General features: G+C 40.3%; 1 long non-coding RNA gene across 1 annotated transcript; it reads right to left on the bottom strand.

Annotated features, from left to right (window-relative positions):
- Positions 1-820: 820 nt before the first annotated feature.
- Positions 821-19,767, bottom strand: LOC310893413. Its single transcript, XR_014578966.1, has 3 exons — positions 19,417-19,767; positions 18,480-18,627; positions 821-960 (listed from the first exon to the last, which is right to left on the bottom strand). It is a non-coding gene; the product is annotated as an uncharacterized lncRNA (long non-coding RNA).
- Between the last annotated feature and the right edge of the window lie 939 nt (positions 19,768-20,706).

The raw sequence follows: 20,706 nt of genomic DNA, 5'->3' as shown, positions 1-20,706 counted from the left end.
CAAGGAGGGTTTTTCAGGTAGCAAGGAAATGCTTCTGAGCCACAAAGTGCCTCTTCTCAGCATCTCTGCTCCTTTCTGTTGGATTTCCATGTAGCCCCAAGGTGGTGCTGGGTACATCCGCTGATATTAATGGGGTGACACAATGTAAGAGATTGTTAATGGACAAGGTACACGTGAGGTGCACGAATTGCATATTCTAGGCAATAAAAAAGCCACAACTTGGCACATAATTTGGATGAGCTTGCAGAAGAATCTGCTGATATATGAGTATATGCAACTAGCAGAAAAGTCTTTTACTCCACAGACTCGGTTTCATGTACATATATATAAATATATAAACAAATAAACATTTTAAACTTTATAATGACTTGAGTAACAATCATTAGCTATGCCTATGCTTAAAGCCAGGACTACACTTAAGTGATTAAGTAAACATGGACCCCTATATGTGAAAATCTTAAAATGCCCCATAACCATCGTGCAGCTTATGCACAATGTACATAATTTTATGCACAATTGTTTATCTTATTTCACAAAGAGGAGAAGCGAGGCAGACAAAGGTTTAGAGATGCATCAAGACCAGAACAACCACAGGGCAATAGCTAAAATGTGCAAACCTCAGCTAAAACCAACACAAATCCACTGAAGGAAGCAGGCTACCTATTTGTCTGCTTAAAATAACCTCTACAAAGAACACATTACAAAATCAAAAATGAAACCATCATCCAGCGGAACAAAAATCTGGAATACAAATGGCTAAAACTGACAGCTGAGGCTTGATTCTTTAGCAATGTCAAATGTCTTGAGATCCTACCTGATTTCTGGTGGATGGTGGCGTTGCAGCACAGAAATGAGGGGATCAGGAAGATCAGAATAGGCCAAATGCAGTGCTGAACTCCTAAAGGAGCTGGTGGGATATCTCTGATGGGAGGGAGACAGGCTGTCAGCCTTCTGCACGAGCTGAAGAAAAGGAGTGCAAGTGTCAGAAAAAGCTGTTTCTTCTCATACCTGCTTTAATACACAGTCTTCAAATCCAGGGCATCTTCTTAGGGAATAGATAGAGAGGTAGAGTTAGAGGCTCCAAGGACACTTCAGGATGTTATTTCTTTTTATAGTTAGCTGCTATCCATAAAACTGAACTAGTTAAAATAGAGAGTTGTATAAAAAATTTTGGATAATAACAAAAGTATGGGATTTTAAAAAATGCTTGTATGGAAAAGAGGTTAAATTATCTCATTCATTTCCCAATTCCCCTGCAAACTCTATCCTCTTCTCCTTTTAACTCACTTACCCCACTTACCTATCCAAACACAGGGCAGACATATCAGTTCTCATCATTCTTGGTAAAAAGACAACATTTTCATGTTTGCTGTCAAATAATATCTCTTTCCAGCATGATTTCCTGCAAGCTGTGCTAATTCCTCCAGGCTTTTTAATATATGCTAGAAACTTCACTGTTTTATCTTAATTACTATCTCGGTTGGAGTCACCAAGCTGCTATCTTTGATTTTGTTGTCTCCACAAATACAAATAAAACAGTACTTCAGCGATGCTCTATGACAAACTAGGCAATATGTGCATCTAGCTCTCACATTAAGAAGGAAAGAATTAGTAGACAATATCCAGGAAGTATTACTTTGTTAGAAATCAGAGTGGTGGGGCAGAATGACAATGCTACATAAGACTGTACCTACACTCCTGGGATTATATACAGTTTGCTGGAACATAAAAAATAAAAATAAAATAAAAAAATAAGGTCACTGTGGAACAAGTTTACTCACTCTATATTATTGTGAACGACAAGACTATTTTAGTAACTGTTCTTTTAAACCCATATACATTTTCAGATTTATCTCAATTTGGCTTCATGAGAACTGAAACTTGCAGTGCAAAGATCATTTATAAAAGCTTTAGGAGATGAGCTTTTTAGGTAGGGGTTTTGTCACCTTTTTGGTTAATATTCGTTCCCCCCCCCCCCCCCCCCCAACAAGAAAAAAAGCTTAAAGCCCACAGACTAGGACTTCTTGGAGGTGTGACTCCATTTTTCACCTTACCTAATACATACCTTTTCTTCGCTACGCTGAACTTTCACCATGACTGCATAATAGAGTCTTACTAATATTGTTCCTGTCTGTGAGTTTGATATGACTTCCCCAAATTGGATGAAACAAGCATTTTCCATTGTGATAGACATCAAATTCAATGATCAGCACAATGAGCTGATCTCTATGATCATCTCATCATCTGTGGAGTCCTGCTGGCAGTGTCATCAGCTCTCACACAATCCCATCTTAGCTTTTGGGGTCCACCCCATCTGTCCCTGGTGGTGGGAAGTTCTTCCAGAAGCAAGCAGACTGTTATTCGTTCCTCAGTGTAGCTGAGGCTTTGTAAGGCTTTGGTTTTTTCTTCCCCTTTATTTCCAAGCTTAAATTTAAAATATAAGCTCGTGGGGCTGGGGGAATCCCCAAATGAAGTCCCAGCTCCAACATCCTTCAGTCCCCTACTCTCAGGCCCATCAATCTACAAATGCACACGGTGCTACAGACTGTGGTGGGCAGGTCCTTCAGGGCAGGGATGTTGTCATCTTTTCAGGTGATATTCAGCTCCCTGAAAGGGCTGAAATACCACATCCATACTCACTTCCCCTACTTGAATTGCACGTGTAGTTAGGGGAGCAGGGCCATGCCAGCAATCCCTGCTCACAAAACTGACAACCTACCTCTAGGTTTGCATCATTTCCCTGGATTACTGCTGCTTCTGACACATTCCTGTTGTAACAGCATAGCTCAGTGGCATTAAACAAGTAAATCTGTGGATTGTGCTCTCTGTAGTATTTTATCCCACACACTCCTGCCCCAGGTCAATTATTTAGTCAGCTGGTGAGCCCGTGCCTCGAGCAAGCATCTTGTTGGGTAAGCATCTCCTAGTCTTGGAGGAACATGTGAGAACTTCCAACTTTGTTTCCTGGTAAGGTTTAAAGTAAAAGCAGTAGGGAAAATCCCTGGAAGAACAGTCTTCCTTAAGCTGAAGACCTTCAATATTGCAAATCTGGTATGAAACATTACAAAGGCAGAATGGTGAGTCAGCTCACTTTGACCAAATGTCAGTGACTCCAAAAGGTCTTTCTGTTTTCAGGAGCCTGTTTTTGAGATACTTTTGTGTGGCTACTCTAGTACACACTGTGCGTTTTTCAGGCCACCTAAATTCTAGAAATGCAACAGCTCTGTTTTCCCACCTACTAACAGTAATATTCTTTCATGACAGTCAAAAGAAGTAATTTATGTTTTTATTTGGTAGAGAGTGAAATCACTTTCACTATTACGCTGTCACTGAAGTCAGTTGGGATTATGACAGAATGATAAATTGGAGATTATTTTTTTTTGTTGGATAGTATTTACTTCAAGTACTCCTGCCAGGAGTAAGGGCCAGTTTAAGGAATCCACAAATTCCAAGGGAGACTTGGCAAAATAGATTTTGTCTTTCTGATAATTTGCTCAATGGAGCATTTCTCCCTTTAGTATTACTGGGATAATGACAACGAGCTGGATTTCAGAGAAGCAAGGTTTGCAAGGGTAGGTAATATTTTAATAGACACTGATGCAGTTGAAGATAGGGGATGAGATTTCAGGGGTACAATCTTGATACTTACCAAAACCTAAATTCCACAATGCTGCTTCTGCAATCTGAGGGATAAACTCTTCTGCCACAGACAGGCAGGGATATCAGATCGGTGCAAGGGATCACTTCAGGAGTCAGCAGAAGTTGTAATGAGAGAGTTGCATCCTTTTGTGATGGATACCAGTGCCTGAACAAGCTTTCTTTCTGTTCACAGAGGAAAAGAGCTGGCAACCTAGAAAAAGTCTTGGGTCTACCACTTCGGAGTGTTCTCAGTCAGCTTGTTTGTACTTCAACTTCCCTTTGAAGAAGCTGCAGAAGTACATAAAAACCTCCTTCTGGTAGCCTGGCACTGACCTACAAGCCAGCACCTGTAGGGCTCTGTCACACTTCAGCCTGGAGAAGAGGAGGCTCTGGGGAGACCTTACTACTACCTTTAAATATGTATAGTGGACTTACAAAAGAGACAGGGAAGGACTTTTTACCAGGGCCTGTAGACAGGACAAGGCAACAGTTTTCAAATGAAAGAGGATAGATTTAGATTGAACATAAGGAAGACATTTTTCATAATGAGGGTGGTAAGACACTGGAACAGGCTGCCCAGAGAAGCTGTGGATGCCCCATTACTGGAGGTGCTCACAGCTGAGCTGTATGGGGCTTTGATCAACCTGACCTAGAGAAAGGTGTCGCTGATCATGGTAAGGGCATTGGACTAGATGATCTTTAAGTGTCCCTTCCAAACCAAACCACTCTATGATTCTATGATACTCAAATTTTTGTATCCTGCCTACACACTTGGTACAGAAATGCAAGAAAAAAGCTTTTCATGAGCCAGCCGTGTCTGTTGATCTGCATGGTGACCTGCTTCTCTAGCCCAATGTACTGTACACTTACTACTTTTATATTCTGGGCCCTGTTGTTGTCAACTCTACTGTAACACTGCTGGTTCTCCCAGTCATTGGTGTAAGTTTCTTTAATGAGCAAGTAAACAATTTTGTCACATTAACAACATTTTTATAGCATACACAGCTTGTAAAAGCTCATGTTGGAGGAAACAGCCTTCTATCAACCCAATGCTTTCAACAAAAAAAAAAAAACAAAACAGGCAAAAAAAACAGGCTCTGTGGGTTTACTAGAAGGATTTGCAGTACATTATCTAAGAATTGCTAGTTGCAAACTGAGCTCAAGACATGAATCAAAACTTCAAGCTATAATTTTCAATAATGGTATTAAATGCATTAGACTTTTCAAAAAAGCTTAGTCACTACAGCAAGGTAGCAGGTGAGTCTCCCTAACAAATATAACTGGATATTTAATTATGGTGAGCATTAACAACTGAGTTTCTGACTTTTGCTATAAGTGTACACATCTGTAGCTTTGATTATTGTCTGAATTGTCTGAATTGTCTGAATTCCAAAGTGAGGGTCCACTCAGATTCCCATTTCAATCAACAAGAGAAAATGCAGGCTTGCATCACCGTGTTAAGTTTAAACTTTGAATTTTGAGGAAAGAAAGAGAAAGAAATGTAATTTCAATGCGTGAAGGGTTTTTTTCATGCATCTGTAAAACCTGAACAATGCTCTTTTTCATAGCATGTGGAAAAAAGAACATCTTTGGAATAATCTGATTTGGTCCACTGCAAAAGCTATACTTTTTCCCCTACCAAGTAAACTCTAAGCTAGTCAAGCCCTTTCTCATCAGGCAGCTGCACACTTTCTTGCTCTGACTGACAGCAAACCTCACAAATTCTTGGTTTTGTCCTCAGCTCTGTCATGGTAGATGCATCCACAATAATGACTGAGTACTATCCTTGCGTCTTCCTAATTCTGAGACCTTGAAAAGATGTAGGAAAAAAAGAACTCATAGCTTAAAGTTCCATAATTAAAAATACCTAAATAATCATCATTTCAATGCTTGTTGTAGATAAGGAAATGGAAACTCCAAAATCCAGCCTACATGCTTTCCTACACAGATCTTTCAAAAAATGTTTTAGTTTTCGATCAGAAGGATTGAGGCATATCACTCAACATTTCTGCTGCTCATGGCAGAAATCTTATTTACTGAACTTGATTTGCTACAGATGATTATCAAGAGCCAATTAAAATGCTAAAGGAATACTTCCATTACATTTTGGATTTTGAGTAAATTTCCCTTTTCTGGTTTCCACAGGGTCAGATGAATGATTTCAGGAAACAAATGTTCTAGTGACATTAAAGTTCATATTTGGACTCAGCTAAGTCTCTTTCAAACCACAGGATTTCTTCTTCTTCCTTTTCTAAGCTATTCCTTCCCTCTAGCTACACCAGCTATTTATTTGTGAGTTACTTTAAATCCCTTCCATTTTATAAGGCACTTCACTTTTGACAGCACTGGAAAAAATGCAGCTTTGCCTTCTAAATTTAGTAGAAGGGGAAGAAATAAACAGATTGTTTGCTGGTCTCTCTGCTTCTATTCTTCTGTTCCAAACTATTCTCCATAAGTTCCTGTCTATCGCCTTTTGTAAATAACATCTGCTTTTCAAACTCCCTGTCTCCTAATTAGTCTGAATCTTTTGTAAGAGTATAGTATGTATTCAGAAATGTACAAATCAAGTGCTAATGGGTAGTAAAATACATTTCCCACTCACTCAGCATTTACATCAATTTCTACATTACATGAAAAAAAAAAAAAGAATTTGCTGGGGAAAAAAAAAAGCGGTTTCAAAATTATGCATTTTTGTTGATAGTGCCAAATATTTTCAACCTTGAGAAAGTTTTTTTTTTTTTCCCCAGGTGATATTAATTTATTGTCTTTCTTATCTCTTTTCTAACATATCAACTGGTTTGGGAAAAATCTCCTCTCTGTTATAGAGAGCTTCACCCCACATCCTTTCTTTCTTAAGGGAATGTGTCAACTCCAGGCTACAGAGTAGTTCCCACTCAGTTGCTTTCTGTTTGCCATAACTATCTAGATTTTTCATAGAAAACAAAATAGGTCAGACCAGCTCCATCAATAGATATCAAAGGAAGGAAGTATTGAAGTATTTACTTCCTAATTATTAAGGACTTGCTATTATAAGATGGGAGACAAATCTAAACTTATTTTGCCTGTGGCAAAATGTGTCTTTGAACCAAAAAAATCCCCCTGTGCAAGGTAAACTTCCCAAACTCCAGGATTTCAGTGATAAACCTTGAGATCTGAAAAATCCAAACCTAATGGTCTTACTATCAGCTAGATAATTAGCTGAATTAAGCATACTGAATGAGGAAAAAGAAAAATTAATGCACTACTTTGATTAAAGCCTAGCTAAGTAAAGTTTTCAGGAGCCAACTGGAAACAGAACCATGAGCCAGAGCCATGTCAAAGGGAATTCTACACAGATTCATTTTTGGACATACATTTTTAAAATGTGTTTTATGAATGATCTGGAGAAATACTTGAGTGCTATCTGTGGGGAAAAGAAAGAAAATGGCTATACTCTACTCATTAACAGCCACAAAATCACTGCCAGAACACCCAGCCACTGGATCCCCATGCCTCTAAAGTCTGTAGTGAGATATTCTGTATTTTAGGCAAAATTTTGAAAGTTTGAACCAACATAAACACCTGTCCCAGTTCTGGTCCCTCAGGTGCATTGGTGTGTCTTCTGACTCTCATGGGAAAAACAAAACAAAACAAAACAAAAACACTCATTCTGAATCTCACCCTTTGTGCTCACTGTTAAACTCCCTGAGAGGAACATAAGCAATGGTGCCAGACATGTACAGAAGCATGTAAAAGGGAAAGGCAGTACAAATCATGTGGAAACAACACCTGTAATGCCAGGTTTCTGACTGTGACTATTCTTTTCTCTGGGAAAGGAAGAGTCTTTAGTACTTAGAAAAAAAAAGACAAAAAGGTTGCCAATTTTGGGGAGACAGGGTATTCTCATTCTTCGGCTCTGATAATTGAAAATGACTAGAAAGCCCCCAAAAGCTTAGTTCCTGCCTTATTATGAGCAGCCAGGCCCTCTGACAGGTAATTTCACTAGTAGGGTGATCTCTTGACAACAAAGCAAAAAAATGGCCAACACCTTTGTCAACCTTTAGCTCTTATTAGTTCAGAGTATTCCCTGAACCAAATGTAGTTTGTTTACTTTTTAAACCTAAAAAAGGTTCAAAGTGGAATACTCTTCCAAGTATTCTCCAAGTTCACTTTAAACCCATGGAAACCCATGTGTTTACAGCAACTTTCATCAGGTTCACCTGGTTTCATGTACAATTAGATCATATGACATGAAGGTCACATCTTGCAATAAAGAATGTTGGATGTACTTAAAAGACAGGAAAATGAGAATCTGAAAAGGACCTAATATTATGGAAGATAATAGACTCAGTATGGGCTGTTAGGGTGCTGCTGGGCTTGAAAGCTGAAGGCATCCTTGAGCAATACAAGCAGAACTCCAGAAAAGGAGTAGAAAAATCACATTGCTGGGTGCTTATTTAACAGCTTCTGGAATACCACACCTGGTTCTGGCCACTGCAGTTCAAAATGGTAATTGAGAAACTGGAGAGTATACTGAGACAGACAGGCCAACACATGGTAAAAGCAGTGGAAAACACAGGTGAAAGCAAGACTGCCCAGAGGTGTGAGTTACTCCAAAAGAAGGCTAAATGGAAAACTAATCACGGCTTAGACTATGTGTAGGGGAAGAACAAAATTTGGGGACAGCATTTTAAATCTATTAGAAGTTTCTAATAGACATGCTTTTCACATGCTTTTAAGAAAGTATTTGTGTGTGGGGAAAAGACTAATGAACCACTAGAAAAGCTTCCTAAAAGTTGGGACGATTTTCTACCACTAGCAATTCTAGGAACAAAATCAGGTGTTCTAAGAGAACACAACTTAAGTTAGAACAGAACAAAACAAAAATCACCAATTCAGAGAAATGCTATTGCCTGTGTAATATAAATCATGCTGCATAGTCCCAGTGGTCCCTTTCGGCTTTGTTTTATAGGATTCTGGAAGTGCAATGAAAACAATTGGAAGATGCCAAGAAATCTTGTTAGATTTTTTAAATTCTCATCCTCACCAGTCTGATAGCAAAGTTTGACACTGGAATAGAAACCATTCACCTGCAGTGTTGCAGTTTGATATTTCTTATGCCTCCCATTTTGCATCTTTCCCAGTCACTACTGCTTGAGTTCAGATCATCTCCCCGCTCACGAAAGTTTCTAGCCGAGTCAGTTACCAATTTCACCCAAACTGTGCTATTTCCATCTCCATTTGTCATGTTTATGGTAACATGTTTACTACTTAATGTTCATACAAAGCTTGGAAGATGGAAAGAGCTCTCTAACTGATAAATGTTGTCATTTATGCAGTTCCTAGAACCTGCGAGGCAGGAAATACAGGCTAAATCTACAGGCTGAACTCATAGCTGGCGTGGAGGTAGGGGAGACAGCTTAAAATGTCTGCCTTCTAGTGAGGGGCAGCTCAACTGGTGCTTTCTCTGTGGCTAGCTAACATAGCCAAGGGCAGGGTTTCATCCCGTATCTACCACTTTAGGGCAAAAAGCTGCTATGTAGGCAGTACTTTAATGCAAGCGGTGCTGCCAAAAGGTCTGCCCAGAGCCCCAGTGCCATGTGGCCTACACCTGCGACTGGGCCCCTGCAGGCTCCAGGCCCACCTGAGGCACACCTCAGGCACCTGGGCCGGCACTGTCGGCCACGTGTATGGTGCCATATACGTGAAACGCATTCCTTTTTAGATGAAGATAGAATGAAGGATTTCTGTGCCTGTGGTGCATTAAGTAATAGTAATGGATCTCGATTACTTGAAGGACCTCTAATGAATTTCTGTATTGGCAATGCTTGAGTTAATTGCTTGGTCAAGAGATTAACTGCTGCTCCCTTGTTGTTGCTCAGCATTTCTGTTCTAATTTCCATGAGACAGGCAATGTTCCAGGAATCAAAAACTTAAAGAGAAAAAAAATCAAAAATAGCTATTTTCATTACCATGTCTTCCTTCCCTCACTAGTTGACAAGAGCTACTGAAACGCAGAAGATTAATCGAGAGGAAAAAAAGTTTTGCTGTCTAAAAGATACCTACCTTGCTCTGATATAATCCTCCTGATCTATTTAAATTGCTTCTCTCCTTAGCCTCCCTCTCCATTTTGTCTGCTCGTTCATTTTGAACTTCCTTCTGAACCATTTTCCTCTTCTGCTGCTGACTGAAGACTTCTAACTCTTACTCACGGGTTTGATATTTTCTGATATTTCCTGTGCCTAAAACCAACTTTTCCTCTAGTTTTCTGAAGAAAAAAAAAAAAACTAATCTTTTGTCAGCTGCCAAGCTTGGACTAAAAGACAAGCTGTATGCTGAACCTTTTTGTATGCACTTTTCATTACAGAAGCATACATCAACCCAGGGATGACAAGTGAAGCGGTTTCAACTGGCACATTTTCATTCTACATTACTGAAGTACTTACATCCTGCTTCTAAGTATATATTACTCTATACAGGCTATGTCTATAATATACACTTGCAGTGTAAGCACCCAGACTATAATTTTTAAACAGTGAAATCCTCCGTCACTGATACGGTTTTGGCAACACACTGCCTTTCATTTTTCATATCACTAACTCTGTTTGACTTAAATGTTTTCAATTTTAAAAACCGTTTTCTCATGAGTTCAATAGCTACATTTCAGGCATCTCCTGCACCACCAAAATTGAAGTGTGAAATCTCATCAAGATCCAGAAAATCTGTCTAGATGCACAATGTAATGATGAGTACTTAAAAACTGTTCAGCTAATAGAAATAGACAGGTGAAGAGTTAGATGAGGTTCAGACTCCACCATTCCTAATCGAACCTCTGACTGCAGGGACGGTCTGATACCTGCTGTCATAACATGTTCCTTAAAGGACAACTCAGGATTGTGGCAACAATGAACAGCTAAACTTTCTAAACTAAGGTTACCACTTCTTGGTTTCTAAGTCTGCACTGACCTCATAAGACACAGGCTATCAACCCTGTAGTTTCCAACATACCTGTTAGCTGTAATGGTCTGCGATTTTGCAAGGAGCTCTTAAGGTGAGCTCAGCCTGGGCCAAAGACTCCCCAGGTTGTAGGCAGTCTCAAAGGACACAGCCTTTCTGGGCACAAAGCACAGGTGCATTCTGGTCAGCAGTTCAGGAGACGTAACCACCTTCCTTTTCCATATCCTTCTGCATATCCCAGTTGCAGTGTCAATATCTCCATCTTCTTTCAGTCAGCTTAGCCTTACTTCCCACATCTTTGCTTCAAAAAGGAAATGCACCAAAACCAAATGACCCAATAAATCAAGCCACTTAGAATCATAGAATCATTAAGGTTGGAAAAGACCTCCAAGATTGTCTGGTCCAACCATCACCCTACTACCAATGTCACCCACTAAACCACATGGTGTCCCTAAACACCACGTCCAACCTTCCCTTGAACACCCCCAGGGATGGTGATGCCACCACCTCCCTGGGCAACCTGTTCCAATGCCTGACTGCTCTTTCTGAGAAGAAATGTCTCCTAAACTTAATAAGTCCTTGACTTGTGCATGTGGACATCTCCATTAGGATTCTGCACCAGACCCCATGCAGCCATTGCAGTAGAATGAAGCTGGATGCTGGAGAGAATCACTGCCTTGCCCAGCAATCCCCACACCATGACAAAAGCACTGAGACTAGCAGCATGGGGGCAACAGTGTACAGAACAGTTTAGCAAATTCTGATATATGTAGTGGTGGAGTGATTTGTTTTTATTTTGGTTATTTTTTAAACTTTTTTGGTTTTTTTTGTTTGTTTGTTGGTATGAGCAGCTTTATTACAAGGCTAGTTTACAAGTGGTGGCTTAAACGTTTGGTTCATTCTATTCCAAAGCTTTATCTTTTAAAAATTAAAAAAGAATAACTATATCTCTTCTGACCATGTTTGAAGGTTTTTTTTTAAGTCCGTATAATATAGAACTTGACTGTGAAAAGAGAATTTAGGGAAAACAACCTCTGAAAAGGTTTTCTTTGGCAGAATTACGAACAAGCAAAATCTACTTCTACTCAGTTGTTCTTAATGGGGCGCCTGGTGAGTCAGTGTATTTGGAAGTCCTTCTAGGTTACAGCGTCTTGTCTACTTTCATGTTTTGATCCTACTTTGATTCAGCTTTCTTTAGATATAAACACTGTAAACTTGAAAGTCAACCTGAGATCAAGATCTGATGACAGCAGTATATACATTATGAAAGAATAATGAAGCCATGTGTTACTACACTGTCAGATGTAAGCTGAGGGTTTAGATGGTCATGCTCCTGCTCCTTGTGCCTCCTTGAAGGCTAAAAAAAGGGCAAGACCTTGCAGAACACAAGTCACAGCTCAGAACTGAGATCTGATAAAAGTACAATGTTGAACGCAGAATAAAAATCTGTTACCACTACTAAAAGGTTCAGTAAGAGTTGTGACTCAAGGAACTAGAAACACTATTTTTGGAATGACAAAATCAAAAAACTCCAATGGGGGGAAGGTTCTTAAAATGAACTAAACATTTACTTCTTGTCCCACAAGCATTAGAAGGAAATCAGATCCATTCATTTGGAAGCAGCTACTACTGTAAAGGAGCATTTTTTTTTTTTTTGAAAACCCAAGTCACACTAATCAATCCCAGATATGATACAGAAAAAAATAAATATGTGAAACTCTTTCCATATGGTCCTCTCTGTAAACAGCAATATTTTTGAAACAACTTTTGTATAAAGAATTCCAGAGAATGAGCAGAGTAGTCTGAAATTAGTTTCTATAATGCACTTTTCAGAATTATTTAAAACATGTGGAAGAGCTGGTCTTTTGGTTAAACAAGATTCTTGAAACTGATATTGAGTTTTATACCTGAAATGGTTCTTGGTGATTTTCAAACAATTTTACTTTAGCTTGCTTCACCATTTCTGACTCTGAGTTACAGACCCTTGGAGCACATTTTTTCTTCAAGACTTACCACAGCTGGAGCAGACAGTGTAAAATTCCCAATTCAGAAATGTCTCAGGAAGTGGAAATTTAACTTCAAAACAAAGTTTTAATGGCCTACAGGGTGCATTTATACACCCTGTTACATAAAGTACTACAAGAATCTGAACATCATTCATACTTGTTCAGACAAAATTTGTAGCTGGCATTAAACTACAATTGGTCTAAATAAGCTCACCTGATGCGAGCGCTATTTTTAAGAATGCTTAATAGCCACTGTCACACATCCCATAAAGCCTAAAGTCCTCCCTGATTAGACTTGCAGAAATTTGCATGTATGTTCTGCAGTAAAAGGAAAATATCTGTAGGGCAGTTATTCAATGACCTTAAGTCACAGGGCTCAGCTGCAAAATGCTTTGAGGTTTGAGTCCTTCCCGCTTCAGGAATTAAATTCTTTTGTGAATTCATAAATAACTAAGGTACCCAGGAGGTTTATGCAATATTTACCTTACTTAAATTGACCAGAAGGTACAATTTGTTTCAAGTCTGCCTATTTGCCTGTGCTCAAAGTCCAACAGCAAACAAGTCTACCTCCCTCACCCTTGTGTGCACTGTTCAGAAGAGCACTGTCCCAAACAACCTCCCAAAGCAGGCGCTCTGGACCAGGTAGACCAGCTAGCTGGGTCTGCTCTTCGGGTCTGGATGCTCTCTGTGAATTGAAAGATCAGAGACTCTTTCATACTGCTATTTCAGGTAGGCCATTGCTGTAATTGCCATCAGGGAAATGTCGTAATCTCAAGTGGGAGAGGATATAAATAATATTGAATGGGTTGTGAAGTATCCAGGAGTCGATTTGTCTATTAAGGCATGAGCTGTGCTGTGAGCCACACGTAAGCAAAACTTGTTCAGTTGCTCATGAATTGCTAAGGATTTTTCTCACTCTTAAAGGTGATACCATCACTAAGAATAGGCCATATTATCACTTTTTAAATCAGGCTGTAAAATAACTAATCTACTTATATCAAAGGGCAGACACTTTGCCGTGCTGTGCAGCCTGCCTCAATTCAGATGCAAAAGCTCAAGATCTAAGTACAGTCTGAGGCCTGTAAGTGACAGCATTTAAGGTTTGCCACATTTCAAAAAAAAACTTTTTACCATCTTCCGTTTGTCTTCTTTTACAGAGACATTTCTGAAATAAGTGTTCAGACAGCATGTATCGGATGTAAGGGTTACTGGTTTTCCTGTGCCATCACTGGGATCAGACAAGACAATCCAGGCACTACTCTGCCTTCTGAGAGACTGTGAGGTAAACTTCTAGACATGCAGGAAATTATTATGTTTTGGCATCAGGGAAGACCAGAGATGCCTTCAGCCTGCACAAACAGCCTCTCAAGTGCAGTTGAGTGTTTGAGGGACTCATACGCAACCTGTCAGGGCTGCATTCAGGTACAGAGACTACAGGCAGTAGGAAAGTCTTGGGAAGATCCCAGGAAGATCTGGGAGAAGTGCAGCAGCCTCACAAAGCACAGCCAAGGAAGCACAGAAATAACCAGCAGCAAATTGCCACAGACTGCACTAACTTAGGACCACAGGAAAGGAACAAGCAGGAGATGAAGATACAAGAAAGTTCTTACACAATCTCTGCTCTGAAAGAAAATTCAAAGTCACAATGAATACAAAAAGGCTCAAGTTCAAAGTCACAATGAATACAAAAAGGCTCAAGTTCAAAACCACAGTGAATACGAAAAAAAAATTCAAAACCAGACTGAATCTCAATGGGCATGTTCTGCAGGTCACAAGCCTGTTCCTTGCACCTCTACCAGACATTGGGCCAACACGCGCAGCTCTTCTTGCCCCTTTCCAGTCAAGCGACCAAAACTGAGTACTGTTTTCTGCTATTGCTGTGCTAAGAAGCACAGCAGACAGAAAGGAAAAACATTCTCAGTTGCAAAATTCCCTCCTTAGTCATAGGTATGAGAAAATGCTTCACTGCAGACAGGAAAAGTGAACACCCATTCTCCTCCCTTTCACCCCCTCCTGGGATACTGGGTTCAGTAAATGGAAATACCAGGGGAGTGTCTTCTTGGAATTTAAATGGCATGCTGTTACAGGGAATTGAAAAAAAGAAAAAAGATTTCACATATTTTCTCACTGTCTGCATTGTTTTCACTTTTGGTTGCAACATGTATGCTTTTCATAGCTCTAAGGAGATATGCAGTATATCTAGTACCTCGAAGCCCTAATTATCGATACGCTGTGCTCCCAGTACCTCCGTATTGGTACATAAAACCCAAGTAGCAGGCCAAATTCTTCCCTTGCTCACACTGGTACAACTGTTCCTGTCTTAAAAGTCAGTGGGAGCCATGTTCAATTTGCTCTGCCTTCATGTAAAGTTTTATGTCTTTTTTAAGCACACATTTTATTACTAGGTCTCTTATTTCCATCTGCTCACACCGACTCACACAAAAAGTCTCTCTTTAGGGCATTCTATAAACAAACTAACGAGATGAATGCAAATTACAGCAGCCGCTCCTTCTGCCCCAGCCTTCTTGGTGCAAAGGCCCGTATGCACAGAAGCGATAGGCAAAGCTGTGCTGCTTCCAAGATGGAGCTGCGGATTTTGTTGACTTAGAAAATATTCAGGTTTCTTCTGAGAGAAGCACAATGACAATGATGCTTGTTATTTCGACTATACTCACACATACATTTTTTTTTAATTAAAATCTTAGTGATGAGAGGTAGCCCTCTGATGGTACCATGCGTCTTTCTCCAGCAGCTCCTCAGGGCCAGCCCTACTTGTATTACTGAGCCAGGTTCTGGCAGTTTCTGATCCACACTACCCAGCTTTTCCAGCCACTTACAGAGCTGACCAGCGCCTGGTGCTCTCTGCATCTCTCTCGCAAGGCCTGCGACTGCCCTCGTTTCCACACCACGATGAATTCTGCTGAGGTCGCCTTTGCAAGGAGTGTAGAGAAATGAATGGACCACAGGTGGTCAGCAATGAAGTTCCAGAAATCGCCGGTCACCAAGCTCTCACCAGAGGTAAAAAGCTGCAAACAGGGAAGGTAATATTTACGAGGGTTCACTTGAGGTGCAGTATGCTCTCATTTGCTCTTCACTTGTGACATCCACATGTTGCCACTCGTTAAGAGAAGCAGACACCGGCACTAATAAGATGCCCTCAGTAATCCACGATTCCCTTTCTTCAGCACAACAATACCCTTTGACCTAAAGGTTCCTTGTTTGGCAGAATGTTTAAGGTATAAGCAAAAGGATCATTTTCATTTTTTTATATTGCTAATCTGAACAGCATAAAAAAGCAAGTAGTGAACAGGTAACTAATTAAATTCTTCCTTGGAAGAACAATGGCAACAGCACAACCTTTTTATGAGGCATGTGCTTTTAAACTGATAACTCCACTTTCTGGTTTTTTACTTGCCCTTCCTTCTTCTGCTTTTAAGACAGAATTCAAGAAATGCTGGAATTAATTATCTCCACAGCAATACTCATCAAAGCACTCCTGCTTCTACGGAAGCCAGGGATGAAAAGTTACTAGGCAAATCTACAGGAAAAGTGCACCCATTGGATTCTTACAAGCAGGCTAAATGTTCGTAGGATAAAATGAATAAAACTGGAACATTTCTTTCAAAAAGTATTTTCTCTCAGCTGATGTCTCTGAGTGGTGCTAGCATTACCTATCTTGATGATGAACATATTTTAAAGAGCATTTTTCCGCTAACAAATAGACATTCTGAGAGGTAACCATATGTTTAAGTGCTCCACAGAGTCATGGTCTGAAAGAGGAAAGGGTCTTATGGAAAGCATGCCAAGACAAAATCCTGGCCCACAGAAGTCAATAAGAATTTTGCTTTTGATTTTAATGAAGCCAGGATTTCACTCAAGAGAACTGCAGAAGGGTCAACCTATTCAGAGAAAAAAAAAAAGTATCCAGATGTCTCACAGTATTATGGGCTCTAAATCAGAAAGTGCTGTAGCATTGTGAAACATTTTTTTTTTCACTCTCTTTACTGCAAGAAATAGAATGCCTTATTTTTAACCAAAAATAATTTTTACCAATAAAACAAATATAAAAGAATGTATGGGAGAAACACAGGTCTATTGAATTGTGAGATGTACTAATGCCTTTTTTTGTCTTACAGCTTAATCCTTCTGCAGAGAGTTAGATTTCTCATTTTTTATGTTGACAGTCACATTTATTTCTACTGTATGGATTTATACCAGAGTAAAAAGAGAACAATGAACCTCTGGACTGATAAAGCAGATGTTTTTTGTTGTTGTTTTTTGTTGATTTTCGTTTTTAAATCGGAAGGTAATAGAAGATTAATTGGCTCTCATAGGTATGCATGTCTGCAAGGCTAGTCAGAGATATGAAGGGCCATTTTCACTCAGCTGTCTTAAGAAACTAATGTACACACTCCTTCAGTTAGGACAACATTATTTACCTGTTTCAGAAGCCAGGGGAATTTTAATCGCCATGTTACTATAATTTAATTGCATTTGGTCTCTTTTTCTCCTCCCACACCCATCTAGACACTGCTTTTCTGTTCTATTCAAACTGCATCCTGTTGGGATGCTGACATTCTGCCATACCTTTGCTCAGAAGCATTCACAAGGAGAACATACTTCCTGCCAAAGCTCTCACCAGTTGTAAAGCAAACAAAAAGTGTCCTCAAAATGTTCCATCATATGCAAAACAAGACAAATTTACAGTCGAGGAAACTTCACGTGTTTAATGTGGCTTGTATTTCAGTTAGCGTCTCCTGACATCTCGTGCCTGATAGGAATATGTATGGAAAGAGCAAGCAGTGACCTCTCCACTACCACGAAGCCTTGCACTTGAGCAATCCAGCACTGCAAGCCCCGGCTCTTTGACTCGCTCGGTCTTGAGCTTCTGTCTGACAGTGCAATCTGTCACTGTCAGCCTACAAGGGCAGGCTGACAACAAACCGTGTAGTAAGTAATAAAGCCCCAAATACTTCTACATCCTTCTCCCCTGTAATTGGAAACCTTTGAGCTTGAAACTCATCTCATTTACATCAGCATAAATTCTGATTAACACCACCAAACACAATGTAATTCCCAGTAATTATTTTAAGGAAAATGAAATCAAATTCCATCACAATGAATCCTAAAAGCCAGAGGATACTAAATATAGTCATAATCACTTCATTTAGTGAGCCAAAGAGCAAGTGAGCAGCAGCACTAACTGACCCTAAGCGTACATTCTAATCACTACTAAATTACAGAATATTGTATTATTTTGTGAGTGTTGCAAGGAACTATTAACAATTACCAATTTGGAATCAATAGAGTGTAATTACTGTGTAATCACCAGAAATAAGTGGTCTTTGCTAGGTGTTGGTTATGTAATTACAGATTAATAACAGGAGCGCCTATGCCGTGACACAAAGCAATGTGCCAGAGATCTATTCTTGAATCCAGAATGCTAAGGGGCTGAGAAGCTACCTACTGACACACCAAAGGTTATGGCTATATAATTCAGTCACTACAGCGTCACGGAATCACAGAATCACTGAATAGTTTGGGTTGGAAGGGACCTTAGATCATCTCGTTCCAACCCCCCTGCCATGGGCAGGGACACCTCCCACCAGACCAGGCTGCCCAAAGCCCCATCCAGCCTGGCCTTGAACACCTCCAGGGATGGGGCATGCACAGCCTCTCTGGGCAGCCTGCTCCAGTGCTTCACCACCCTCTGAGTGAAGAATTTCTTCCTAATCTAAATATTACATTTTTTAGTTTAAAACCATTACCATAACCTTGTCCTATCACTACACTCCCTAACAGAGTTCCTCCACAGCTTTTCCGTAGGCCTCTTTAGGTACTGGAAGGCCGCTACAAAGTCTCTCTGGAGCCTTCTCCAGGGTGAACAACCCCAATTACCTCAGCCTGTAGGAGAGGTCTCTTCACAGGAGAGGTGCTCCAGCCCTCTGATCATCCTCATGGCCCTCCTCTGGACTTGCTTTAACAGGTCCTTCTTGTGCTGGGGACCCCAGAGCTGGATGCAGCACTCCAGTATCCATGAAAAACACTTCAAAGGAAAATAAGGGACATTTTATTAATTTATTTATTTTTAACTGGGGAAGTAATTCAGTTCCTCAGTACCAAAGCAACTCTGAAAAGAAAAAAAAATAAATAAAAAAAAAAATTTTGAAACAGGCTTCCCTTTTTAATTGGCCGGTCCCAGTTGTAATACCAACCTCCACCTTCCAGGGGGCAAACATGAAAAGATGTCAGGTGCATTCCAGCACTGAGCTGTAGCAAGCACAACGCGGAGCTGCTTGAGTTGGGCTGGTCCCAGCTCTGAGGGGGGCAAAGGAATTCTGAAAGGAAAAGCCACTATGCAGCAGCATCACCCTCTGTCCTGGGAAAAACCAGTACCTCAGAGGGGTTTTTTGGCTTCTTCCCTCCCTCCCTCTCTCCTTCCCAGAAAAACAACTAGCTTGCCCACTGGGCCTTAGCATGTCATCTATCCAGAAAAAAAAGGAAACACGGAGAAAAGCTACAAGTTCTTATCCACATATAATGTACAGATCTTCCTCTCAGCAAAACAAGTCCCTAGAGTGTTTAAACACGAGACTCACTGAGCCACATGCAGTAGCAGGGGCACTTGCTGTGTTCCTCAAGGCATCTTTGCATCAAGCAACCTGTCATGGGAGAAAGGAAGCCAAAACCTTGTCCCCATTTCTGGTTTGGTTTGAATGCACAGACCCAGTGGTTTCAGGCCCTGACTCTTCTCTTCTCTTCTCTGAGGTGGAATTTCAGTTCCAGGGCAGGAGCCATAAAAACTGACCACACACAACTGACATGGTTTACCTACCTCTGCTTCCTTCATTCTTAATTCCAAGAGGAAAGCCATGCGGGGATCCCCAACCATCCTGTTGAAGACTTAGTTGATTTAGGGGAAAAAAAATATAAAAAAAAAATTCAAACCAAGCTTCTGTGGATTCCTGCTCCTTTTATCTATGGCTCTGGCAAGATCCTTTCACACTAAACGGCAGCGTGTCTGTAGTTTTAAGGACAAATTACTCTGTCCAAGACTCTGCTTCCCCCTCAATCTTCTGTCCTTCTCATGGCAATCCCTCTCAAACTGGGCACACAAAGGTAGAGGCATCCAAAATAAAACAAAGCCCTAATTATTCCCCTAATTTTTAAACGAGGTTAGTAATTAGTTTACAGTCTGTTGCAATGAGCTCCTGTGTGGCTTGTGTAACAAATGAGGTCCCTTCAATTAGATGGCCATTGCCAGCAGTGGCTCAAATGCCAGTTTTAAATGATTTTTGTTCCAAACACATCCCTAGCATTACTTTATCCACAGAGCTTGTCTTGTTCTTTCAGGATTCAGGGAAAATAAGTGTTTGCTCTATGTGGTTGGCACACCGAGAAGCAAGGACTGGATTTTTTTTCTTCTGTGTCCTCAGGTGCCTGACTCCCATTTCAATCAATGGAAACCTTTAGAAACCTGCCCCCAAATGACCTGGGGCTTGTGTGCTCCATGTCTGCTCTATTGCTTCAGGCACGTGCCTAGCCAGTTGGTATACCAACTGCTACAAGGAGCCACAAAAACAGCGCAGTACTGAGTCACCATTAAAGCAAGAACAGTCTGTCAAATCCTATCAGAGGTCTGAAGAAGAATAAATGTCACAGTCATTAATATCATCTCTGAAAGCACCTTCCTCTTCTGGATTTCCCATCCATACAGATTAGTGCTGTTGGAAGTGCACTGCGCAGTAATAAATGTTGAGTATTTATGCTTAGTATTAAACATAATCCAAAGCATAAAAGTTGACATGAGATCTACAGAGAACATGCAGCTGTAAACATGGTGATTTGTGTACCAGTACTAGTGAACAAGGTCTGCCTGGGAAGAGTGGACGAGCACTGCTCCAGATCTCACAACAGTGCCACCATGATGTGTATTCTAGCACCCATATCCTCAGCTCAGTATCTAGAGAGCTCTGCATGGAAGTCTTTCATAAATCTGAACAGGCAATAGATTGGGAATGCAGCAAAAAGATTTAGAAATATGATACTTAAAAAAATATATATCTTGTGGAAAAACCTTAAATATGAAGTAAAAAGAAAACACTAGGCTTCAGCCCAATTTGAA

Source organism: Anser anser, assembly GCF_964211835.1.
Source record: "Anser anser genome assembly, chromosome: 2".
Classification (NCBI taxonomy): Eukaryota; Metazoa; Chordata; class Aves; order Anseriformes; family Anatidae; genus Anser; species Anser anser.
This window is presented reverse-complemented; position numbering and strand designations above follow the sequence as displayed.